This window comes from Mytilus galloprovincialis, chromosome 12, assembly GCF_965363235.1.
Source record: "Mytilus galloprovincialis chromosome 12, xbMytGall1.hap1.1, whole genome shotgun sequence".
Taxonomy (NCBI): domain Eukaryota; kingdom Metazoa; phylum Mollusca; class Bivalvia; order Mytilida; family Mytilidae; genus Mytilus; species Mytilus galloprovincialis.
Genome location: NC_134849.1, coordinates 1,957,950 through 1,980,018, shown reverse-complemented (window position 1 = coordinate 1,980,018; position 22,069 = coordinate 1,957,950). Strand labels below are relative to the sequence as shown.

General features: G+C 32.6%; 1 long non-coding RNA gene across 1 annotated transcript in view; it reads right to left on the bottom strand.

Annotated features, from left to right (window-relative positions):
* LOC143055563 (uncharacterized) overlaps window positions 1-22,069 on the bottom strand; it is a 436,292-nt gene that overhangs the window by 338,516 nt on the left and 75,707 nt on the right. The gene's annotated exons all lie outside the window — the stretch shown is intronic.

Below are 22,069 nucleotides of genomic sequence, written 5' to 3'. Positions count from 1 at the left end.
TAACGGTTGCGAAGGAGATGCCATAACAAGGAAAACAGTGTTTGGGGAGATAACTCCTACAAAGAAAAGTATTCGTATACGCAGGGTAAATTTCAAAAGCGCATAAACTGTTCGATATCATATACAAAATATCTAAGCGACATATTGCGAAACAAATGTTTATCGCAAGAACAAAATTAGGCGGAAGAAAAAAAAAAAAATAATCAGAAGAAAAACAATAGGTCTTTCCACAGAAAAGTGGAAAGACCTAATAATATGGAAAAAACTGGAGTTGTCGTTCGTTTTACGTTGATAGGATAGATAGCACACAACCTACATTCAGTTGTAATTGGAGGGTTAAAAAAAAAAGGGGGGGGGGGCAAAAGGGGGTCTCGGGGAGATTTTTTTTTTTTATTAACGGAACAGAATGGTTAAAAAGGTTTTTTACAATATAAATCAATTGCTTTAAAAAAGCAATTGTAGGGGGTCTTTCCCCCTGTAAAATTAATTGAATTGGGGGGTGTTTGTTTGTTTGTTTGTTTGTTTGTTTCTGTATGGGGTCTATATTATTGTTACCGGAGAAGTTTCATGTTTAGTTTGGAAAGTTTTTCTTTTATTTTAGGTACAGCGCGCGCGCCACATCACGTGACACGGGTTTATAATAACGAAAAGATAGTCTTTTTATTTCTTTTTAGGTGGGGACGTTAAACAGACAACATCTATAGAGATGGAATGTACACAATGTAATTTCTTTTGTCATTGTAGGAAATTGACATTTTGATGACAGTTCACAAGTAGTGCATGTTTTGGATTTAATTGATCCGGTGTAACTTTAAAACACATTTATTGATTATTTTCTGATAATGTACATTTTTCAGCACCTGTTTGTAACACAGATTAGTATTTCAAACTCGGAGCGGACATTTTATTGTAGGTTTTTACTGAGATTTACGGACCCAGCAAGCTATTTTTACGGCATTGCCATTTCTTTTCTCTAGGAAAAGCTTTGAGAGATATCTGCACCAAGTTTTTTTTATAAACGTTTAGTACATGTATGCCCTGCTGACTGCAAATTTTGAGGTCGATTGTACTTGTAGTTTCAGAGAACATGTGGATTTTTTTTTCAGAAGTGACGTAAGAACAATATTAAATTTCAATTTTTCTTGAATAATTGAGAGTTTGTTCCTTCAATAAACTGTCATGATTAAACAGTCATACAGATTGATTGATTGATTGATTGATTGATTGATTGATTGATTGATTGATTGATTGATTGATTGATTGATAAGTTGGTTAGTTGGTTGGTTGGTTGGTTAAACACGTTGGATAGGGTCAATTGAAACACGGAAAAAGAAACAAAGAAGATCTTGGACCCTATATTAAACACATGAGACGGAAACATGATTGATTGATCATGATCATGATTGATTGATTAGTTGATTGATTGATTAATTGATTAGTTGGTTGGTTGGTTGGTTGGTTAAACACGTTGGATAGGGTCAATTGAAACACGGAAAAAGAAACAAAGAAGATCTTGGACCCTATATTAAACACATGAGACGGAAACATGATTGATTGATCATGATCATGATTGATTGATTGGTTGATTGATTGATTGATTAATTGATTAGTTGGTTGGTTGGTTGGTTGGTTGGTTGGTTGGTTGGTTAAACACATTGGATAGGGTCAATTGAAACACGGAAAAAGACACAAAGAAGATCTTGGACCCTATATTAAACACATGAGACGGAAACATGATTGGTTGATCATGATCATGATTGATTGATTGATTGATTGATTGGTTGATTGGTTGGTTGGTTGGTTGGTTGGTTGGTTGGTTGAACCCTATAAGAAACACATGAGACGGAAACATGATTGATTGATTGATCATGATCATTATTGGTTGATTGATCATGATCATGATTGATTGATTGATTGATTGATTGATTGGTTGGTTGGTTGGTTGGTTGGTTGGTATGTTGGTTGGTTGGTTGAAATTCAAACACACATAAAACTGTTTAAATAGTGCCAAAACCACATAATTTGATGACCTTGACCTTTGACCTTGTAACCTTCGTCAAGGTCATTGCTCCACAAGGTCATTGCAAAAGACCCTATGGGTCAAGGACCTTTTGTTTAAGAGTTTTGCCTAAAAATGGCCTTTTAAAAACCATCGATGGGAGTTATGTCCCTTACATGATGGTAAAATCAATATAGTCATAATGTAAAAAAAGTTGCCCCTTGAAGTACCAAGCATTTTTCACTGCTTAATTTTTTTGTATCTATAACCGTTCAAGAGTTATAGGGAAATCAAAGACATATGAAAATCTAAAATATGACCTTGACCTTTGACCTTGACCTAATTTTCTAAGTTAGGAATCAGGGCACTCAAATAAAAACATTCCAGGGTTATACGGTTAACGGTTTGTGAGTTAAAAAAACATACCGACAAATTTATTCCGAAAAGATAGATAACTCCTATAAAATTTCTTCGAATCGCTTCGATCCAAATACGCCAAAAATTACTGAGGATGTAACGAACAATTTTGTAAAATAAATTTGTCATAATCTTTAACGGTTGCGAAGGAGATGCCATAACAAGGAAAACAGTGTTTGGGGAGATAACTCCTACAAAGAAAAGTATTCGTATACGCAGGGTAAATTTCAAAAGCGCATAAACTGTTCGATATCATATACAAAATATCTAAGCGACATATTGCGAAACAAATGTTTATCGCAAGAACAAAATTAGGCGGAAGAAAAAAAAAAAAATAATCAGAAGAAAAACAATAGGTCTTTCCACAGAAAAGTGGAAAGACCTAATAATATGGAAAAAACTGGAGTTGTCGTTCGTTTTACGTTGATAGGATAGATAGCACACAACCTACATTCAGTTGTAATTGGAGGGTTAAAAAAAAAAGGGGGGGGGCAAAAGGGGGTCTCGGGGAGATTTTTTTTTTTTTATTAACGGAACAGAATGGTTAAAAAGGTTTTTTACAATATAAATCAATTGCTTTAAAAAAGCAATTGTAGGGGGTCTTTCCCCCTGTAAAATTAATTGAATTGGGGGGTGTTTGTTTGTTTGTTTGTTTGTTTGTTTCTGTATGGGGTCTATATTATTGTTACCGGAGAAGTTTCATGTTTAGTTTGGAAAGTTTTTCTTTTATTTTAGGTACAGCGCGCGCGCCACATCACGTGACACGGGTTTATAATAACGAAAAGATAGTCTTTTTATTTCTTTTTAGGTGGGGACGTTAAACAGACAACATCTATAGAGATGGAATGTACACAATGTAATTTCTTTTGTCATTGTAGGAAATTGACATTTTGATGACAGTTCACAAGTAGTGCATGTTTTGGATTTAATTGATCCGGTGTAACTTTAAAACACATTTATTGATTATTTTCTGATAATGTACATTTTTCAGCACCTGTTTGTAACACAGATTAGTATTTCAAACTCGGAGCGGACATTTTATTGTAGGTTTTTACTGAGATTTACGGACCCAGCAAGCTATTTTTACGGCATTGCCATTTCTTTTCTCTAGGAAAAGCTTTGAGAGATATCTGCACCAAGTTTTTTTTATAAACGTTTAGTACATGTATGCCCTGCTGACTGCAAATTTTGAGGTCGATTGTACTTGTAGTTTCAGAGAACATGTGGATTTTTTTTTCAGAAGTGACGTAAGAACAATATTAAATTTCAATTTTTCTTGAATAATTGAGAGTTTGTTCCTTCAATAAACTGTCATGATTAAACAGTCATACAGATTGATTGATTGATTGATTGATTGATTGATTGATTGATTGATTGATTGATAAGTTGGTTAGTTGGTTGGTTGGTTGGTTAAACACGTTGGATAGGGTCAATTGAAACACGGAAAAAGAAACAAAGAAGATCTTGGACCCTATATTAAACACATGAGACGGAAACATGATTGATTGATCATGATCATGATTGATTGATTAGTTGATTGATTGATTAATTGATTAGTTGGTTGGTTGGTTGGTTGGTTAAACACGTTGGATAGGGTCAATTGAAACACGGAAAAAGAAACAAAGAAGATCTTGGACCCTATATTAAACACATGAGACGGAAACATGATTGATTGATCATGATCATGATTGATTGATTGGTTGATTGATTGATTGATTAATTGATTAGTTGGTTGGTTGGTTGGTTGGTTGGTTGGTTGGTTGGTTGGTTAAACACATTGGATAGGGTCAATTGAAACACGGAAAAAGACACAAAGAAGATCTTGGACCCTATATTAAACACATGAGACGGAAACATGATTGGTTGATCATGATCATGATTGATTGATTGATTGATTGATTGGTTGATTGGTTGGTTGGTTGGTTGGTTGGTTGGTTGGTTGAACCCTATAAGAAACACATGAGACGGAAACATGATTGATTGATTGATCATGATCATTATTGGTTGATTGATCATGATCATGATTGATTGATTGATTGATTGATTGATTGGTTGGTTGGTTGGTTGGTTGGTTGGTATGTTGGTTGGTTGGTTGAAATTCAAACACACATAAAACTGTTTAAATAGTGCCAAAACCACATAATTTGATGACCTTGACCTTTGACCTTGTAACCTTCGTCAAGGTCATTGCTCCACAAGGTCATTGCAAAAGACCCTATGGGTCAAGGACCTTTTGTTTAAGAGTTTTGCCTAAAAATGGCCTTTTAAAAACCATCGATGGGAGTTATGTCCCTTACATGATGGTAAAATCAATATAGTCATAATGTAAAAAAAGTTGCCCCTTGAAGTACCAAGCATTTTTCACTGCTTAATTTTTTTGTATCTATAACCGTTCAAGAGTTATAGGGAAATCAAAGACATATGAAAATCTAAAATATGACCTTGACCTTTGACCTTGACCTAATTTTCTAAGTTAGGAATCAGGGCACTCAAATAAAAACATTCCAGGGTTATACGGTTAACGGTTTGTGAGTTAAAAAAACATACCGACAAATTTATTCCGAAAAGATAGATAACTCCTATAAAATTTCTTCGAATCGCTTCGATCCAAATACGCCAAAAATTACTGAGGATGTAACGAACAATTTTGTAAAATAAATTTGTCATAATCTTTAACGGTTGCGAAGGAGATGCCATAACAAGGAAAACAGTGTTTGGGGAGATAACTCCTACAAAGAAAAGTATTCGTATACGCAGGGTAAATTTCAAAAGCGCATAAACTGTTCGATATCATATACAAAATATCTAAGCGACATATTGCGAAACAAATGTTTATCGCAAGAACAAAATTAGGCGGAAGAAAAAAAAAAAAATAATCAGAAGAAAAACAATAGGTCTTTCCACAGAAAAGTGGAAAGACCTAATAATATGGAAAAAACTGGAGTTGTCGTTCGTTTTACGTTGATAGGATAGATAGCACACAACCTACATTCAGTTGTAATTGGAGGGTTAAAAAAAAAAGGGGGGGGGGCAAAAGGGGGTCTCGGGGAGATTTTTTTTTTTTTATTAACGGAACAGAATGGTTAAAAAGGTTTTTTACAATATAAATCAATTGCTTTAAAAAAGCAATTGTAGGGGGTCTTTCCCCCTGTAAAATTAATTGAATTGGGGGGTGTTTGTTTGTTTGTTTGTTTGTTTGTTTCTGTATGGGGTCTATATTATTGTTACCGGAGAAGTTTCATGTTTAGTTTGGAAAGTTTTTCTTTTATTTTAGGTACAGCGCGCGCGCCACATCACGTGACACGGGTTTATAATAACGAAAAGATAGTCTTTTTATTTCTTTTTAGGTGGGGACGTTAAACAGACAACATCTATAGAGATGGAATGTACACAATGTAATTTCTTTTGTCATTGTAGGAAATTGACATTTTGATGACAGTTCACAAGTAGTGCATGTTTTGGATTTAATTGATCCGGTGTAACTTTAAAACACATTTATTGATTATTTTCTGATAATGTACATTTTTCAGCACCTGTTTGTAACACAGATTAGTATTTCAAACTCGGAGCGGACATTTTATTGTAGGTTTTTACTGAGATTTACGGACCCAGCAAGCTATTTTTACGGCATTGCCATTTCTTTTCTCTAGGAAAAGCTTTGAGAGATATCTGCACCAAGTTTTTTTTATAAACGTTTAGTACATGTATGCCCTGCTGACTGCAAATTTTGAGGTCGATTGTACTTGTAGTTTCAGAGAACATGTGGATTTTTTTTTCAGAAGTGACGTAAGAACAATATTAAATTTCAATTTTTCTTGAATAATTGAGAGTTTGTTCCTTCAATAAACTGTCATGATTAAACAGTCATACAGATTGATTGATTGATTGATTGATTGATTGATTGATTGATTGATTGATTGATTGATTGATTGATAAGTTGGTTAGTTGGTTGGTTGGTTGGTTAAACACGTTGGATAGGGTCAATTGAAACACGGAAAAAGAAACAAAGAAGATCTTGGACCCTATATTAAACACATGAGACGGAAACATGATTGATTGATCATGATCATGATTGATTGATTAGTTGATTGATTGATTAATTGATTAGTTGGTTGGTTGGTTGGTTGGTTAAACACGTTGGATAGGGTCAATTGAAACACGGAAAAAGAAACAAAGAAGATCTTGGACCCTATATTAAACACATGAGACGGAAACATGATTGATTGATCATGATCATGATTGATTGATTGGTTGATTGATTGATTGATTAATTGATTAGTTGGTTGGTTGGTTGGTTGGTTGGTTAAACACATTGGATAGGGTCAATTGAAACACGGAAAAAGACACAAAGAAGATCTTGGACCCTATATTAAACACATGAGACGGAAACATGATTGGTTGATCATGATCATGATTGATTGATTGATTGATTGGTTGATTGGTTGGTTGGTTGGTTGGTTGGTTGGTTGGTTGAACCCTATAAGAAACACATGAGACGGAAACATGATTGATTGATTGATCATGATCATTATTGGTTGATTGATCATGATCATGATTGATTGATTGATTGATTGATTGATTGGTTGGTTGGTTGGTTGGTTGGTTGGTTGGTATGTTGGTTGGTTGGTTGAAATTCAAACACACATAAAACTGTTTAAATAGTGCCAAAACCACATAATTTGATGACCTTGACCTTTGACCTTGTAACCTTCGTCAAGGTCATTGCTCCACAAGGTCATTGCAAAAGACCCTATGGGTCAAGGACCTTTTGTTTAAGAGTTTTGCCTAAAAATGGCCTTTTAAAAACCATCGATGGGAGTTATGTCCCTTACATGATGGTAAAATCAATATAGTCATAATGTAAAAAAAGTTGCCCCTTGAAGTACCAAGCATTTTTCACTGCTTAATTTTTTTGTATCTATAACCGTTCAAGAGTTATAGGGAAATCAAAGACATATGAAAATCTAAAATATGACCTTGACCTTTGACCTTGACCTAATTTTCTAAGTTAGGAATCAGGGCACTCAAATAAAAACATTCCAGGGTTATACGGTTAACGGTTTGTGAGTTAAAAAAACATACCGACAAATTTATTCCGAAAAGATAGATAACTCCTATAAAATTTCTTCGAATCGCTTCGATCCAAATACGCCAAAAATTACTGAGGATGTAACGAACAATTTTGTAAAATAAATTTGTCATAATCTTTAACGGTTGCGAAGGAGATGCCATAACAAGGAAAACAGTGTTTGGGGAGATAACTCCTACAAAGAAAAGTATTCGTATACGCAGGGTAAATTTCAAAAGCGCATAAACTGTTCGATATCATATACAAAATATCTAAGCGACATATTGCGAAACAAATGTTTATCGCAAGAACAAAATTAGGCGGAAGAAAAAAAAAAAAAATCAGAAGAAAAACAATAGGTCTTTCCACAGAAAAGTGGAAAGACCTAATTAAATAAAGCCCGTTTCCAATTTAACGTCATTTTTCTGTTACACTAAATGGTAGCAATATCTGACGTTGCGTCATTACATTTCTAATTACGGAAAATTACACGATATTTCAGTAAACGCTAGCAGTGATGACACATATGTGTCAGGCATGGTGTAGCCTGTTAGATAGCCTGGGGTCCTGGTTACTGATTAGCTCCGCTACATGTTATCGACGCAGTATGATTGGGCCAGGTTTCCAGGCTACCTGTTAGAGAAAATGGACAAGTTGTCTTAATTACATACAGACAGACAAAACCTGGAGAGATTTAATATTTTATGTGAAAATGATAAGGAGAATGATGGTTGTAGTATGAACGTAGTCAGATCGTAAGAAATGCGTAATGAGGACGGCATGCGCGTGCTAGTATCATACTATGGTCTTAAACAGCGTGGTGTAAACGTGATATAGTCGTAGTGGAAGCGTAGTTGGGTCGCGGTGAGAACGTCATGGTCGTAGTGAGGTCGTAATATTTAACGTCGCTGTGAAATCGTAGTGGTCTCAACCTTTGAGATCTTACCACGACCTTAGTGTGCTCTTACTACGCTTCTACTACGACCTGATTTCGACACGACCGCACCACGATTGTTTTGAACATGTTCAAAGTTGGCTACGTTCATCACGATCTTGAAGACCTCACCACGACCGTGATACGACCTCACTACGATCGTCAAAATTTGCATTTTTTTCAGAGATCGTAGTGCGATCGTTGCCTAGTTGGACTGCGGTATTAAACTTTATAAGTTCACTAGAGCCACATGAGCTTAACAAAAAATATTACAACTTAGCCCACATGTTTACATATGTCCTTGGTAACAGGACTCAAAGTAGCAAAAAGGAGGGCCTGAAAGTGCAGAGTGTACAAATTAGTCCAAATTATGTCTAATAAAAAGAAAATAATATATTCAGACATTTAAAACTTTTTTTCAGTTTAAAAAAACAAATAAAAACTGTGTTCAACAGTAAACTTTCTTTAAATAAATATGAATAATTTGAAAAAACACATTGAACAAACTTAAACTACATTTTATATATATAAAACAGAATTTACAAATAATTTAACAAAAACAGATTATGTTTATCTTTTAAAACATAAAAGTTATGTATTTCTGTCGAAAGGAAAAATACGTCCACAAATCCGAGTTTTGAGCAAATATACAAAATTTCGACCTTATTTTACTAAAAAAAAAAGTAGCACATGAAGGTATATTTTTATTACATATTGGATTTAATCACGCAAAAAGTAGCCTATACGCAAATTGTCAGCAAACTGTCGATATGGATTCTATTATATACTAGAAAAAAATAATGGTTGGAAGAAATTGCTGTGTAAGTGATTTTTTGTCTTTATACTTTTCTAACTTAATTAAGATAAATAAATACGCCTTAAAGCTCAGACTATTATCTTTTTGAAATAATCTGAAACTATTTAAAAAATTGTCAATATTTTACTGGTATATATATTTGACCGAAAAAGACATCTTTTCTTTAGAAATTGTATATAAAAGATATTGCAGAGTTCTTAAAATCTGTTTATTTCCTGTTGGTCCTGGAAGACAAATCTACTATTAGTCGTCAAAACATTAGTATCACCACTTTCTAAGAACCTTAATCGTACAAATGTATATGTTTCAAGGTAAAAGTGTGCAAGGTAATGGCGTTTTTCATACTGTTTATGACTAAATCCGTTTGTTGTGTAATGCTTGACAGAGGAGGATTTAGGGGCGGGGTTGATAATATACTGAAGCATGATTAGAGCGAGTATCCTCTTGCACAAACCCCGGCCCCTTGTGAACATTTTTTGATCCGCCAGTGGTTGATACTTTAGTCTGGAAGATCATGATTTATATGCTGGTTTTAATTGGCTTTTAAATAGTGTGCTAGTACTAATAGTTTTCAGTTACTACAAATACTCTTATTTTGGTGCTTCGCGTTTATAATCTTTAGTAAATGTTAGTTGTTTTTATGTCTCGTATCGATCTTTTGGGTCAATCCAATTGCAACGGACTTTTAAACGTTGTTTTTATGTTAACACTGACTGTCTAAGTTTAGGGGTTGAACGCTCACATACATGTTGGATCCTGCCACATTATCATGAGCATGTAGTTGAGTGGTTATTGTTTGTTCATATCTGTCGACTCATATTTAAAGTTTTAAGAATGGGTTTGTTATATATCGCTAGGCCGTTACTTTATTTCGTTTTAATTGTTTCACATTTTTGTCGTTGCCTTTTATAACTGATATACAGTATGGATATTTGTCATTTTTAAGGCCGCACGGTTGGTTATAATTGATAATACTACTTCATTGAACTTCAGTTGATAGTTGCCAAATTAACAGTCATACCACATCTTCTTACTTGTTATGATATTGTATACATGACTTTTAATTTCGGGTCTTGTCTAAACATTTATGAAATATTAGTCGCTTGACGTTAAAAACAAACAACTAACAATCAATCAATTTAAACTCGTGTTCAATAAGGAGAAAATCATTTGATTTGTTGGGTTAAAAGGGGGAGGTGGCAGGAGTATTTTGAATATAAATATGGTGGGCTGGTAAGAGCTGGAAAAAATAGGCATGATTAGCGACAAGTTAAATCTTTAAAATGAATAAAAAATTTCGCAAAAGATCCTCCTGCTGGCCCCATTCCCATCCTTAGAATAACAAAAGGTCGTACCCTTACTGTAATTGTCCGTGTGTGTTTATTATTTATCCAGCTAGTTGTCCTTATAGTGTCCTACTAAGGGGACGACTATTTGATATTCTGGGGTAGGAGGATTTTGAAAATAAATAACTAAGCCTTGATAATCACAAAAATCAAAGGTTTGTTCTGTGGTAGTTTGAAAATAAATAACCTGACACACAATTTATTGAAAAAATAGGTCTATTCGAAAGTATTAGATGGCACCAGATATTCATATTTTTTTTCCAAACAAAAATCGGGAAACACTTCCGTAAACTTTACGTAATGAATTATAAATATTATTTAAATATACCTGAAATGTGTGAAAATGGGTTTCATTTTTAAAAGTTGAGATATATTGTGGTAGAAATACGTGTTGGTAAATATTGGGTACGAGTTTGCGAAGGTACGAGTTGACATGGCTCCACAGCTATTTTATTCTAGATTTGTAAAACTTTTGACTTGTCAAACTTCTTGATTTGTAACTTGTATTTTTCTTTAGAAACGCAACTTCTCTTTGGCTGGCAGCGGTAACTATTACACAGACGCGATCTCACAAAACGTGACTAAAACAAAGTGACTACAATTTAAATAAAGAAACGTAGAAATGCATGAAACTAATAGAGAAAATACGTTTACAATTTAAGAAATTGTGTTTACACATGTATCAAGAAATTACATTTCACAAATCAAGAAATGTAGAAATTCGTGTAACGGATGGAAAAAATACATGTTACAAATTAAGAAATGACATTTTACAAATTAAGAAATTGCATATGTTATACGAATAAGAAATTGCATGCCATTTCACAAATTAAGAATTGTATAATTTTGGCGAATATTCCCTTCCATAGTTTTGCACCCAACTAAAATACCCCAAGTTTGAACACCTTATTTGATTTCAGGACCACCATACTCAAATGTGAAATACTTTGATATATTTCGTAACTTTTTACCTTAAAGAATCCTGGTCCTGAGTAGATTTGGAAGTTGTCGTCAGCAAAAGATTAAAACACCGTTCATTGCGGGCTTCCGTTGTCGTTGATTTCTATATTTTGTGCAATGTCAATTTCATCATGGAAAACTTTCTCTACCATCAGAGGTTCATCAAGGGATAATGCTAAATTTGATATTTATGCTATTAATATATGATAGTTACGATTTAAAAATCAATGTTTTAATTTAAGTTGCAGTATAAAAACAATATTAGGTCAATGTCATAAAGATATAAACTTTTTGGTATTCCGAAAAAAACTGGGGAAGGGAAGGGCGCAGTAAAATCTCGTCCTTCCCCAGTTTCTCAGTCTCAGTAATATTTTTTGTATGAGGCTGAGAAACTGGGGAAGGACGAAGTTTTACTGAGTACAAAAAAAAATATATTTTTCTGACAATGACCTAGTATTGTTTTTAAACTGCAACTTAAATTAATAAATTGATAGCTATTCAAATCGTAACACAAATGTCAAACTTATTTTCATCCCTTAATGGATCCCTGGTTGTGGAGAAAATGTTCCATGATGAAATTGACATCGTACACAATATAGCTGTGTTACTAGATTTTATATGAAATAAACGGAACTATTTGCAGTATAAAAAACATTATATATTTTTCTGACATTGACCTGATATTGTAAGTTTAGAAGTACTTAAAGATGACAAAAAGTTTAGTATTGAAAGTGACTAAAATTTTCAGTACTGAAAAATGACTGAAATTTTCAGTACTGAAAAATGACTGAAATTTTCAGTACTGAAAAATGACTGAAATTTTCAGTACTGTAAAATGACTGAAATTTTCAGTACTGTAAACAAATTTTCCCAACATTACTGAAAATGATATAAAAATGAATGTACTGAATAGTGATGTTTCCTAAAAGTACTGTTTATATAGCGGCATTTAATGTACATGTAAATGCTAGTCAAATTGTTGGTAGTGTATGTCTTTTTTCATTCATTTATAACAAAAGTTAAAATAATTTGCATTTTGTTTTTGAAACTGAGAAAAATCACAAAAATACAAAATTGACAGCATGGTAAATTTTACACGAAAAAGGGTCAAAATATGATAAAACTTTCTTATATTAACACCTACCTATAGTTTTTGTAAGTAAAGTCTATTCAGATTGGTCCACTTCATCTTTAGAGAAGGTATGAGAAAAACTTTAATTGTGGATCTGTGATATTTTTCATGATAATAGCCCAAAAATAGGTAAAAATCGATGAAAAATGGGAAAATCATCAAAATTGGGCATTTTCAAAGGGCCGTAGCAAAAAAAGAAGTGCACCAACATATGATTTTTTCTTCACCAATTATTGTGTTAGAGTCTTATAAACCAAAAAATCAGGTTAAGAAAAAAAGTTTATTTCTAGAAATTTTTGGCTCCTCAGAGGTGTACATCCTTAAATGTCGTGAGGGTGTATGTTGAGTTTCCAAGTAAATTTTCAATACCTAGTTCGTTTATCAAGCAGTTAATGGATTGAGTTTTACACACAAAAACGATGTTGTTTGGGGCTTTATCTGCGGGGACAACAACATATTTGTCATGGAGGTAGGATAGGTGTTTTGCAACATTTGGGTCTTTAAAGATTGATGTAGCATGGGCATTGATAGACCCATTTAGTTTCTTAACGACCTCACTGCCTTTATCCATTCGGAAAGAGTGTCTACGTCTTCCTTCTCGCGCTTAGCCAATTGCCTGGCCTAATCCTAGTCTGAATCCATCAAAATGTTAAAGTTGTATTTCCAATTGATAGATTTAGGCTCACGATATTTCGGACCTTTCGATAACACATTTCGTAGAGAAGTGTTATTAAGTCTCCCAAACAAAGTTTGGAGACTTATTGTTTTTGTTCAGTTCTTATTATTTTTATTATTCTTCTTCTTTTTCTTTTTCTTTATCTTCCGCCACTTTCAAAAATGAACTTGTCCGCAGCGTTTCTCCAAAAACCACTTGTCAGATTTACTTAGGGTTTCATGAAATGTCAGACTAATATGTCTAGGTGAGCCATCAATCGTTCGTTTTTGCATTGGGGTCTATTAAGGGGTATTTTTTTTTGGGGGGGGGCGAAAGAAGGGAGGGGTTCACTATAGAACCCTATGTGATTTTATTTTCGAAAACTTTCAAATGAATATAACTTGAAAACTTTAAGTGATAAACACACACAGTCTTCAGAAATGATCATAGGACAATAAAACAAATCACATGAAATAAAAAGGGAATACCTGGGGGGTCATTCCCACCCCCTTAAATTTGAGAGTATATGTGTTATATTGCTATAGTCAATATGACGATGATCTGAATGAGTCGTGCTTGAGATATTTGTCATGTCTGGTGATGAGGGCGACACCTGCCGTATCATTTGACACCGTGTCCATGGTGACGTCTGTTTCAGATCTTTTAATACTGAGCGACGTCCGAGCAAGTTTCCTGTTTGATCTTCGTAAATTCATGCAATTGTAGTTTTGCTACTTGGCGGATGATGTCCTCGGGGACAAAATGACCACCAGCAGAGACATCGACCCAGTGGTTATATAAGAGGGACGAAAGATACCAAAGGGACAGTCAAACTCATAAATCTAAAACAAACATATGTATTGGAGACGTTGCAAAAAGAAAAGCAGGAATTTAAGACAGTTAATTAGTGTTTAAGACGAATAGCAGGATTATTCAAACAACGTGGAGTGTTTGAAACCTGCAGATACGATATAGATAGCTTTGGTTCCGTAGAAGTTGTATACACAGGGTTAGTGCTTAAGTTTTGAGTTCCACATCTCTCACTATTGCAATGAGTGTTTTCTGTTAATCCATACCTAAGTGCTACCCTGCTCTATCAGTTTTATATATATGTTTTAATAAAGTGTCATAGTGCAGGTCGAAAGTTTATAACAATTGGAATAGTGTCCATACATTCGTTTTGATATGTTTCAGCCCGGTTGCATGCATAAGGTTTCGTACCAGTTTTATACATGTAGATAAACTCATCATAGATTTCAGCCCGTTTAATACATTTATGTTTCAGACCCATTCCATACATTTAGTTTTCAGACCAGTTCCATACATTTAGGTTGCAGACAATAGTTCCGAACCGTCAGACCGATTTTTATACAATTAGGTTCAAGACTATAGTTTCAAACAGTTCGTTTACACATTATCGGACTGAACGGTTTTTAAACAGTTTTAATTTAACAGGTTCGATTTAGGTTGATAGGTGTTTTATATAGTATAGTATTTGTTTTATATTTGATAGTGATATTGTAATCTTTTTATTGACTCTCGAATTTTGAATTGCTTTTCAAGTGCAGGAAACTGGTACAAACCCAAGGACAAAAATATCTAAACGTCCCCTCATAAATATGAACGAATAAATTTGAACTACGATACCTGAATGCAAATGCACATTTAGTAAAATAGTATGTCAAATACCAATAGAGATGCTTATAACTTCTACAAACTGATAATAATATTTAGATATGAATAAGACAGACAGGTCAAAGGATTAAAAATATATATTACCAGTATGTATAAATCAATGATCATCTACACTCCGGACTCATCAGCAGGCAGCAGAGGTGTTTTAAAAAATGTTATAAAACCACCTATCGTCATATATTGCTAGTTGCACAAGGAGCATTGATTGGTAAATATGTGTGGGTTTTTTTTTTTTTGGCTTCTGGACAAAAAAAAATGTGGTTTAAGTGTAAATAACATGCTTTAATTTTCCTTTAACTGATCTTAACTACTTACATTGAATGAATGCTATTCAATAACTCTTCTTGCTGACAGTTTTAATCACTTACCTCGCAGTAGATCATGTATCCGTATCACAAAAACAACATACAAAGTTGTGGTAAAAACCAAATATTTGTCACTTTATGTACACATTCATAACATATGTTGATCCTCTTTTTGAAATATGAACATACTTCCATCATGAAAAACAGATGAACAAACATTAAAACTTGAAACTGTTATCATGCTTATTTATGAATGACAATTTACAGGCACAACTGAGTCAGTCTCTTACGTACCTCAATTCCGGAAGTCGACACCCAGATCCAACGTCATCATGAATAAGATTCCAAATCTTCGGAGTACTATCAAATCCCATAATGGGTAAAATATAGACCAACGTTAGATAAAACTTGCCACACAGATATTAAATAGCATTCCATACAGCAAATAAAGTTGACCAATAAATCATAAAAAATTGGTCAAGTTCAGATTGAACCTTCCAGATAGACAGATATGTTCCCTTGAAATATTTCCATTCACCTAACAGTTTACGCATTAACTATTGCATACATTATTCGGGAAACAGCACAATGTAAAAAACTTTGGACAGACAAATGAACAATGAAATTAAGGTTGATATGTAAGGTCATAGCAAATGCTTTCAGAATCTGAGATAGTGATCACTGCACAATTGAAGTGAGGTTGAGGCCAATGGATATATAGATAAATGGGAAATGTGTCGAAGGGACACATAAGATGCCCCTGCTTGCATATCATACAAAATCATAAAGGGCCTTACTGAAGAACGAAAATAGTCGTTACCCACATATGTACTGGGTCTAAGTTTTGTGGTCAAAAGAATTGTGTATACCCGGTCACGTCCAATTGTATATGAAGTATTTGTATGTTTATCCATCTGATGAGCTAAGCCTTTTTCAACTGATTTTGATAGTTCGTTCTTATGTTGTATTGTTATACCCCTGTCCCAGATTAGGGGAGGGTTTTGATCCTGCTAACATGTTTAACCCCTGCCACATTCTCTTTGTATGTGCCTTTCCCAAGTTCGAAGCCTGTTAGTCGGTGGTTATCGTTTATTTATTTGTTACATATGTTTTTTCGTGCATTTTTTATAGCATAAATAAGGCCGTTAGTTTTTTCGTTTGAATTATTTTACATTGTTATTCCTGAACCTTTTTTATCTTACTATGCGGATTGGGCTGCGTCATGTTCTTCTCTTGTGAAGAGTTGTCTAATTGGCAATCATACTACTTCAGCTGTTTTATATTATGGAGAAGTATTGATAATTCACAAATAAGAATTTTCCGACAATGTATCAAAATTATGAGTGTGATAAACAATGAATCGTTAAATTTCAAAGTATTAACCTGTGGCTTCATGTTTTAAAGTTAAGTTAATTCAGTATACATTCCACAGGTGACGTCAAACTATTATATACACGAATCGAATTTCTTCTTGGTATTTGTTAACGCCTTGCAAATACTTTATCACAAAACTTCGACATGTTCGGTCAACAAAATGTGTTATAAAAATTGTAAATCGTTATTATCATGTTTTTTAATTGACTGGAATTCATTCCAAAACTGAGACCAAAAAAAGTATAAGTACTATTTAAAATTTATAAATCGTATCTGCTTAAACACATTTATTGATCATTTCAAATACTTGGCCCATTTAACGAAAAGAACATTAGAGATATAGTATTATGCAATATTTGGAAAATCAATTACGTCTTTCATCTTTAGGTGTAACATGTGTAATTGTTTATTACAACTGAAAAAAATATATAATTTAAAATATTATCATTATTTAGTATTGCTAATATTGGTCGAAATAATAATGAAAAATCGTATTTATTTCCTGAAAGAAAACATATAAGAATTAAGCAAAATGAATTGAATTCTTCTTTATGTCACCTCTAAGACCTTAAGAATGTTATCTCTGATATAAACATTTAATATTTTTCAAAACAAACAAGCCATACTTGAAATTTCGTTTTAGTGTTTTAGGGTACCACGAAAGGAGCCATATACCCTTTTTTATTAAATTATTGCGAAGTTAATGCAAACAATACTTCCATTTATATCTTCTTGAACATATTAAACAATAACAGATTTATTAGGTTAGTAATCAATAAAACAAGTGTGGTGTTATAATTCAAGATTATGAGACATACCTATATATAAACAAATACACTTTTGATAAGGAGAACACATCTTATTAAACTTGTCATTTCACGTAAAGACATTTTGATCAGAACGACGGTAAGTTAGAATGTTTCCCAGTTTACACTTTTATAATTATGATTAGTATTAAAAATACGTTTAAATTTCAATTTCAAAAACAAAATACAACTTAAACTGTACTTTTATTAATTAAATTTCTTATTCTTATTAGCACTACTTCCTTGTTTATCTGTTTAAAGACTGAAGAGAAACATGCATTGATAGGCAGTTTGTTAAAACCTATGAATGCTTAAAATCATAGGCTGTCATAACAAGCAAAAATATTACATATTAATTTTTCGATTATGAAATTATTTTTTAATTTATATTACATTTAATTATAATATTAGCGAGTTGACTACATTGTATAGGTTTATATTTCAATTGGTGTTTATTAAAAAAAGATTTTTACTTTACATATTTCGAAAACGCATAATTATCGAGTTATTATGATCTAGCGTGCCATGTTTAGTGCTCAATTTTCAGTTTCATTGTTGAATGTTGATCGCCCTTTTTTAGTTAGTCATGATTCAGTCGGATTTGTGTTTTGTTATTGTTCCATTGTTATTTTCTAACATTTTGTTCTTTATTTTAAAATTTCCTTCACTTCGAATATCGAAATTTGTTTTTATATCAAGTAAAAACGACGAAAATTAGTCGTTAACTCTCTCTTTCTTTCCATAACATGTTCAAATGTATTCCTATCTTTTAAAATAAGATTCTCGCATCTACCCCTTCCAGCCTTTTTCTATCTATAGTGTATTTAATTTCGAATATACAAAAAGTGTAAACCGTTACTTAAATACGATTATTATTGAAAATCAAAGAGAGATTTTGTACAATAGGGTCACTGTATGAATATTTTTTTAGCATTAATTAATTGCACAAGCCAACACATCAGTGCTAACAACTTTTTTGTGCAGCAAATCTTGTACAAGTATGTTTGTCCTGCTGTCGTTTCTAGTTTGAAGCTACCAGCGTAATATGAAATATTCATACACGCTAACGTTTTGTTACCTTTTGTATGAATATGTTGTTGATATACAAAATTACGGCATACGGATCAATATAATTTGTATATTTCATGATTGACTATAGAAAATATACCAGGTGGAAGTCTCCTCAATAACATTATGCTTTAAAGTTTTAAATCATTTCAGAACATTCTTATTTAATATGTATTGATTAAAACTCTTGATCTCAAGTACAGATAATTATTCGTACTATCATATAAGTAAACGGCTCATGAATTACAGTATATGCAAATAATCATAAGAAATAAAGTTCTATTACTCGGAAACCGTTTGGTGAAAAACAGTCAATAAAGAACAAACGTATGTTGTTAAGTTAACCCAACAAGGATTGAAATGTTCTCTTCATTCAACTCCACAACGAATCAAACAGTACACTTAAGTAGGATAATCAAATGCAATGTCAATACTGTTGATTGGTTTAATATACCATATAATTATGTTAAAGTCGTATATCTCATCTTAGCTTCTAATAAGTAATTACGTACAACTTATATTTCTCCCCCTTTTCCCTAACTCCATGAAACCAGCTTAAATACACGTATTGGTGAAAAAAGTACACATTTATCCGTAATCAGCCTTGAAGTAAGTTTAAATTCTATAATTAAAGAAAAATAGGGTTCTTGCATGTCTTCAATGTATATTCCAATACATGTAAATTCTATAAATCGTATAAACCAGTACATTTTTGTAATGCATATCAATGTTATAATTAAGTTCTGTCGGTTTTAACTATCGCGTTAATATTATAAACTTGGTTTTCAGATAACATTGTTAAACAATGCCGAAAACGAATATTACTTAATTCATATAAAATAATCATGATAATCGAAAGCAATACTGTTGTGCATGCAGTTACTGATATATATCATGTTTATCATAAGAAAATGCCTGTACCAAGTCAGGAATATGACAGTTGTTATCCATTCGTTTGATGTGTTTGAACTTTTGAATTTGCCATTTGATTTGGGACTTTCCTTTTTGAATTTTTGAGTTCAGTATTTTTGTGTTTTTACTTTTTACTAATATTACTTTTTCTGCACCAATAAACAGTGCAAGCATGTCCTCTTTTAATTCAAATAATTGAATCATCACAAAAAAAAACCAAAGTTTTCACATTTAAGATTCTCAAACAAAACTATTTGACTGTATCGACCAAATATTACCACATGTAAATCTATATACATGTAGCCTTACAGCATATCGGTTAATTCTTTTTTATTAGAACACAAATATGACTACTAATTTTTGTTCGCGTACATAAAGAGTACCAGGTTGTCTTCCTTTTGTTAAATATATTCACAGGTAACAAAATTTCAGTAGTTTTGATACTAAAGGGGGTCCACACGGGTCTAAATCAATTTTTTATTCAATATAGGATTTCGCTATATTTTTTCTTTAAATGAACTTTATCTTATACCTAATAGAAAAATGACATAAAAAATGGGGTCACTGTTCATGCACGCTCACAATCTGCCTTCGGAAGAAGCATACATTTTTGTTAGTGTCCTTTTTTTCTGTTGAACTAATAGGAGAAATAGCGGTAATATCGAAATAGAAAAAGAACTAAATTACAGAAATCAATAAAATTTTACAATTAATAAGTTTTTGTACGGCTTATTCGAAAAGAACAATAAAAAATTTAGGTAACCGATGAGTTAAAAAAAATATTTCAATTTTAATGAAGAAAATGGCATTTTTGCACCAAAGGGAGATAATTTGGAGCTTTTTCAATGATATCTACATTTTAAAAGTCACCTGAGGCCAACACATATAGATTTGTTGGAATTATGTTTGTACCATATAATAAAGTAACAACTACTAAAGGTAATTTATAAAATTTGTAATGAAAAAAAAAATGTTTGATTTTTTTCTGAAAATCTTATACCCGCGAGCCTCCTTAAGACTGACTAGTCAACACAATTATTTGACCGTATACACAAAAACGACCATATTTGCACTTTTTTATGTCTATTTATAAAGCGCCCTAAGACAAATCAGAAATATTTTATGTCAGATTAGATTATAAAATACAAATAACAGCCATAGTGGAAACACAATGACTATATAATTGTGTAGGACGAAAGATACCGGAGGGACAGTTAACAATGGTCAAACTCATGAATCGAAAACAAACTGCTATGGCTAAAAATAAAAAGACAAAAGACAAATTATAGTTAAGAAGACACAATATAGAAAACTAAAGACTACGTAACACGAATCCTATAAAAAAAAATGGGGTGATCTCACGTGCTGCGGAAGGTTAAGCAGATCCTGCTCCACGTGTGGCACCCGTCGTGTTGTTTATGTTAATTCAAATCTGGTAAATTGTCTTATTAGGTAAGTCACATTAGGATTGCAAGCATGTACTCTTTTTATTCAAAATATTTTCTCGCAACAAAATGTTAGTTGTTTTGATACCTCGGGCTGACTCCTATAATACAATAATTTGAATGCATCAACCAAAACCGACCATATTTTCACTTTACTATGTAAATCTAAAAAGGAGAATAATAATTCAGTGTTTTTATGTCAAGATGCATTACATATTACAAATGACAGAAATATTGGCACACAATGACTACAGAATGTTGTTAGCATCAATTTCGAGTACCAGCATGTGCTCCTTTCCTTTAATATATTGATATGTAACAAAACGTCAGCAGTTTTGATACCTCATTAATCATCTTAGTGATGTTTTTTGGGTGAATTTAATATTATATCTTTACTCAATTCTGATAAGTGCAATGAATTGGTTTCTACTATATTGATTTCGTGAAATTATGCTTTAAATGTTCTATTCAACAGAACAGTATTGATAAGTATGAATTATATATAGCTAGCTTAATTTTTTTACTCCTCGTTGTGTCAGTCAAGCTGGTTTATATGTCATGTATTTTATACAGATTATATCAGAATAAAATTGATCCGTTTTATTATCAAGTTATTATTTATATTCAATTCGTTAGTACTTACTTACAATGTATCAGTTTTCCCCCTTTTCACGATTTGTTTACAACCATCTTTCGCATATTTGCCGGACATTTTCTAGCGTAAGACAAGGGTAAACTGCTTCAAAAGCTACCAAAAATGAAATCGTTATCTATAATTTCGATCTGCATTACAGTATTCAGGAAAAGCAGTTCACGTGTTCGATTATTATGAGTTATTCTCTCTTCAGTCTTCTCCGACGTCAAGAACATGTTCAAACTTTTTAGAACGGAAGTAATATTTCGACAATGACAACTGTTGCAATAACCTTTAATAAGTTTTGAAATTGCAGTTAATAGTTATTTTACTCATTATCAATGTATTTGAAAAAAAAACCAAATAAGTTAATGATCAAATTGTATTGTCAATTATATGTCAAATTACGACAATGTACATGACTTACGATATCAATGCGCAACTTCATGCGCAGACGGCGCGAAAATTTAAACACCCGATCTACCTTAAACATGATTATCTT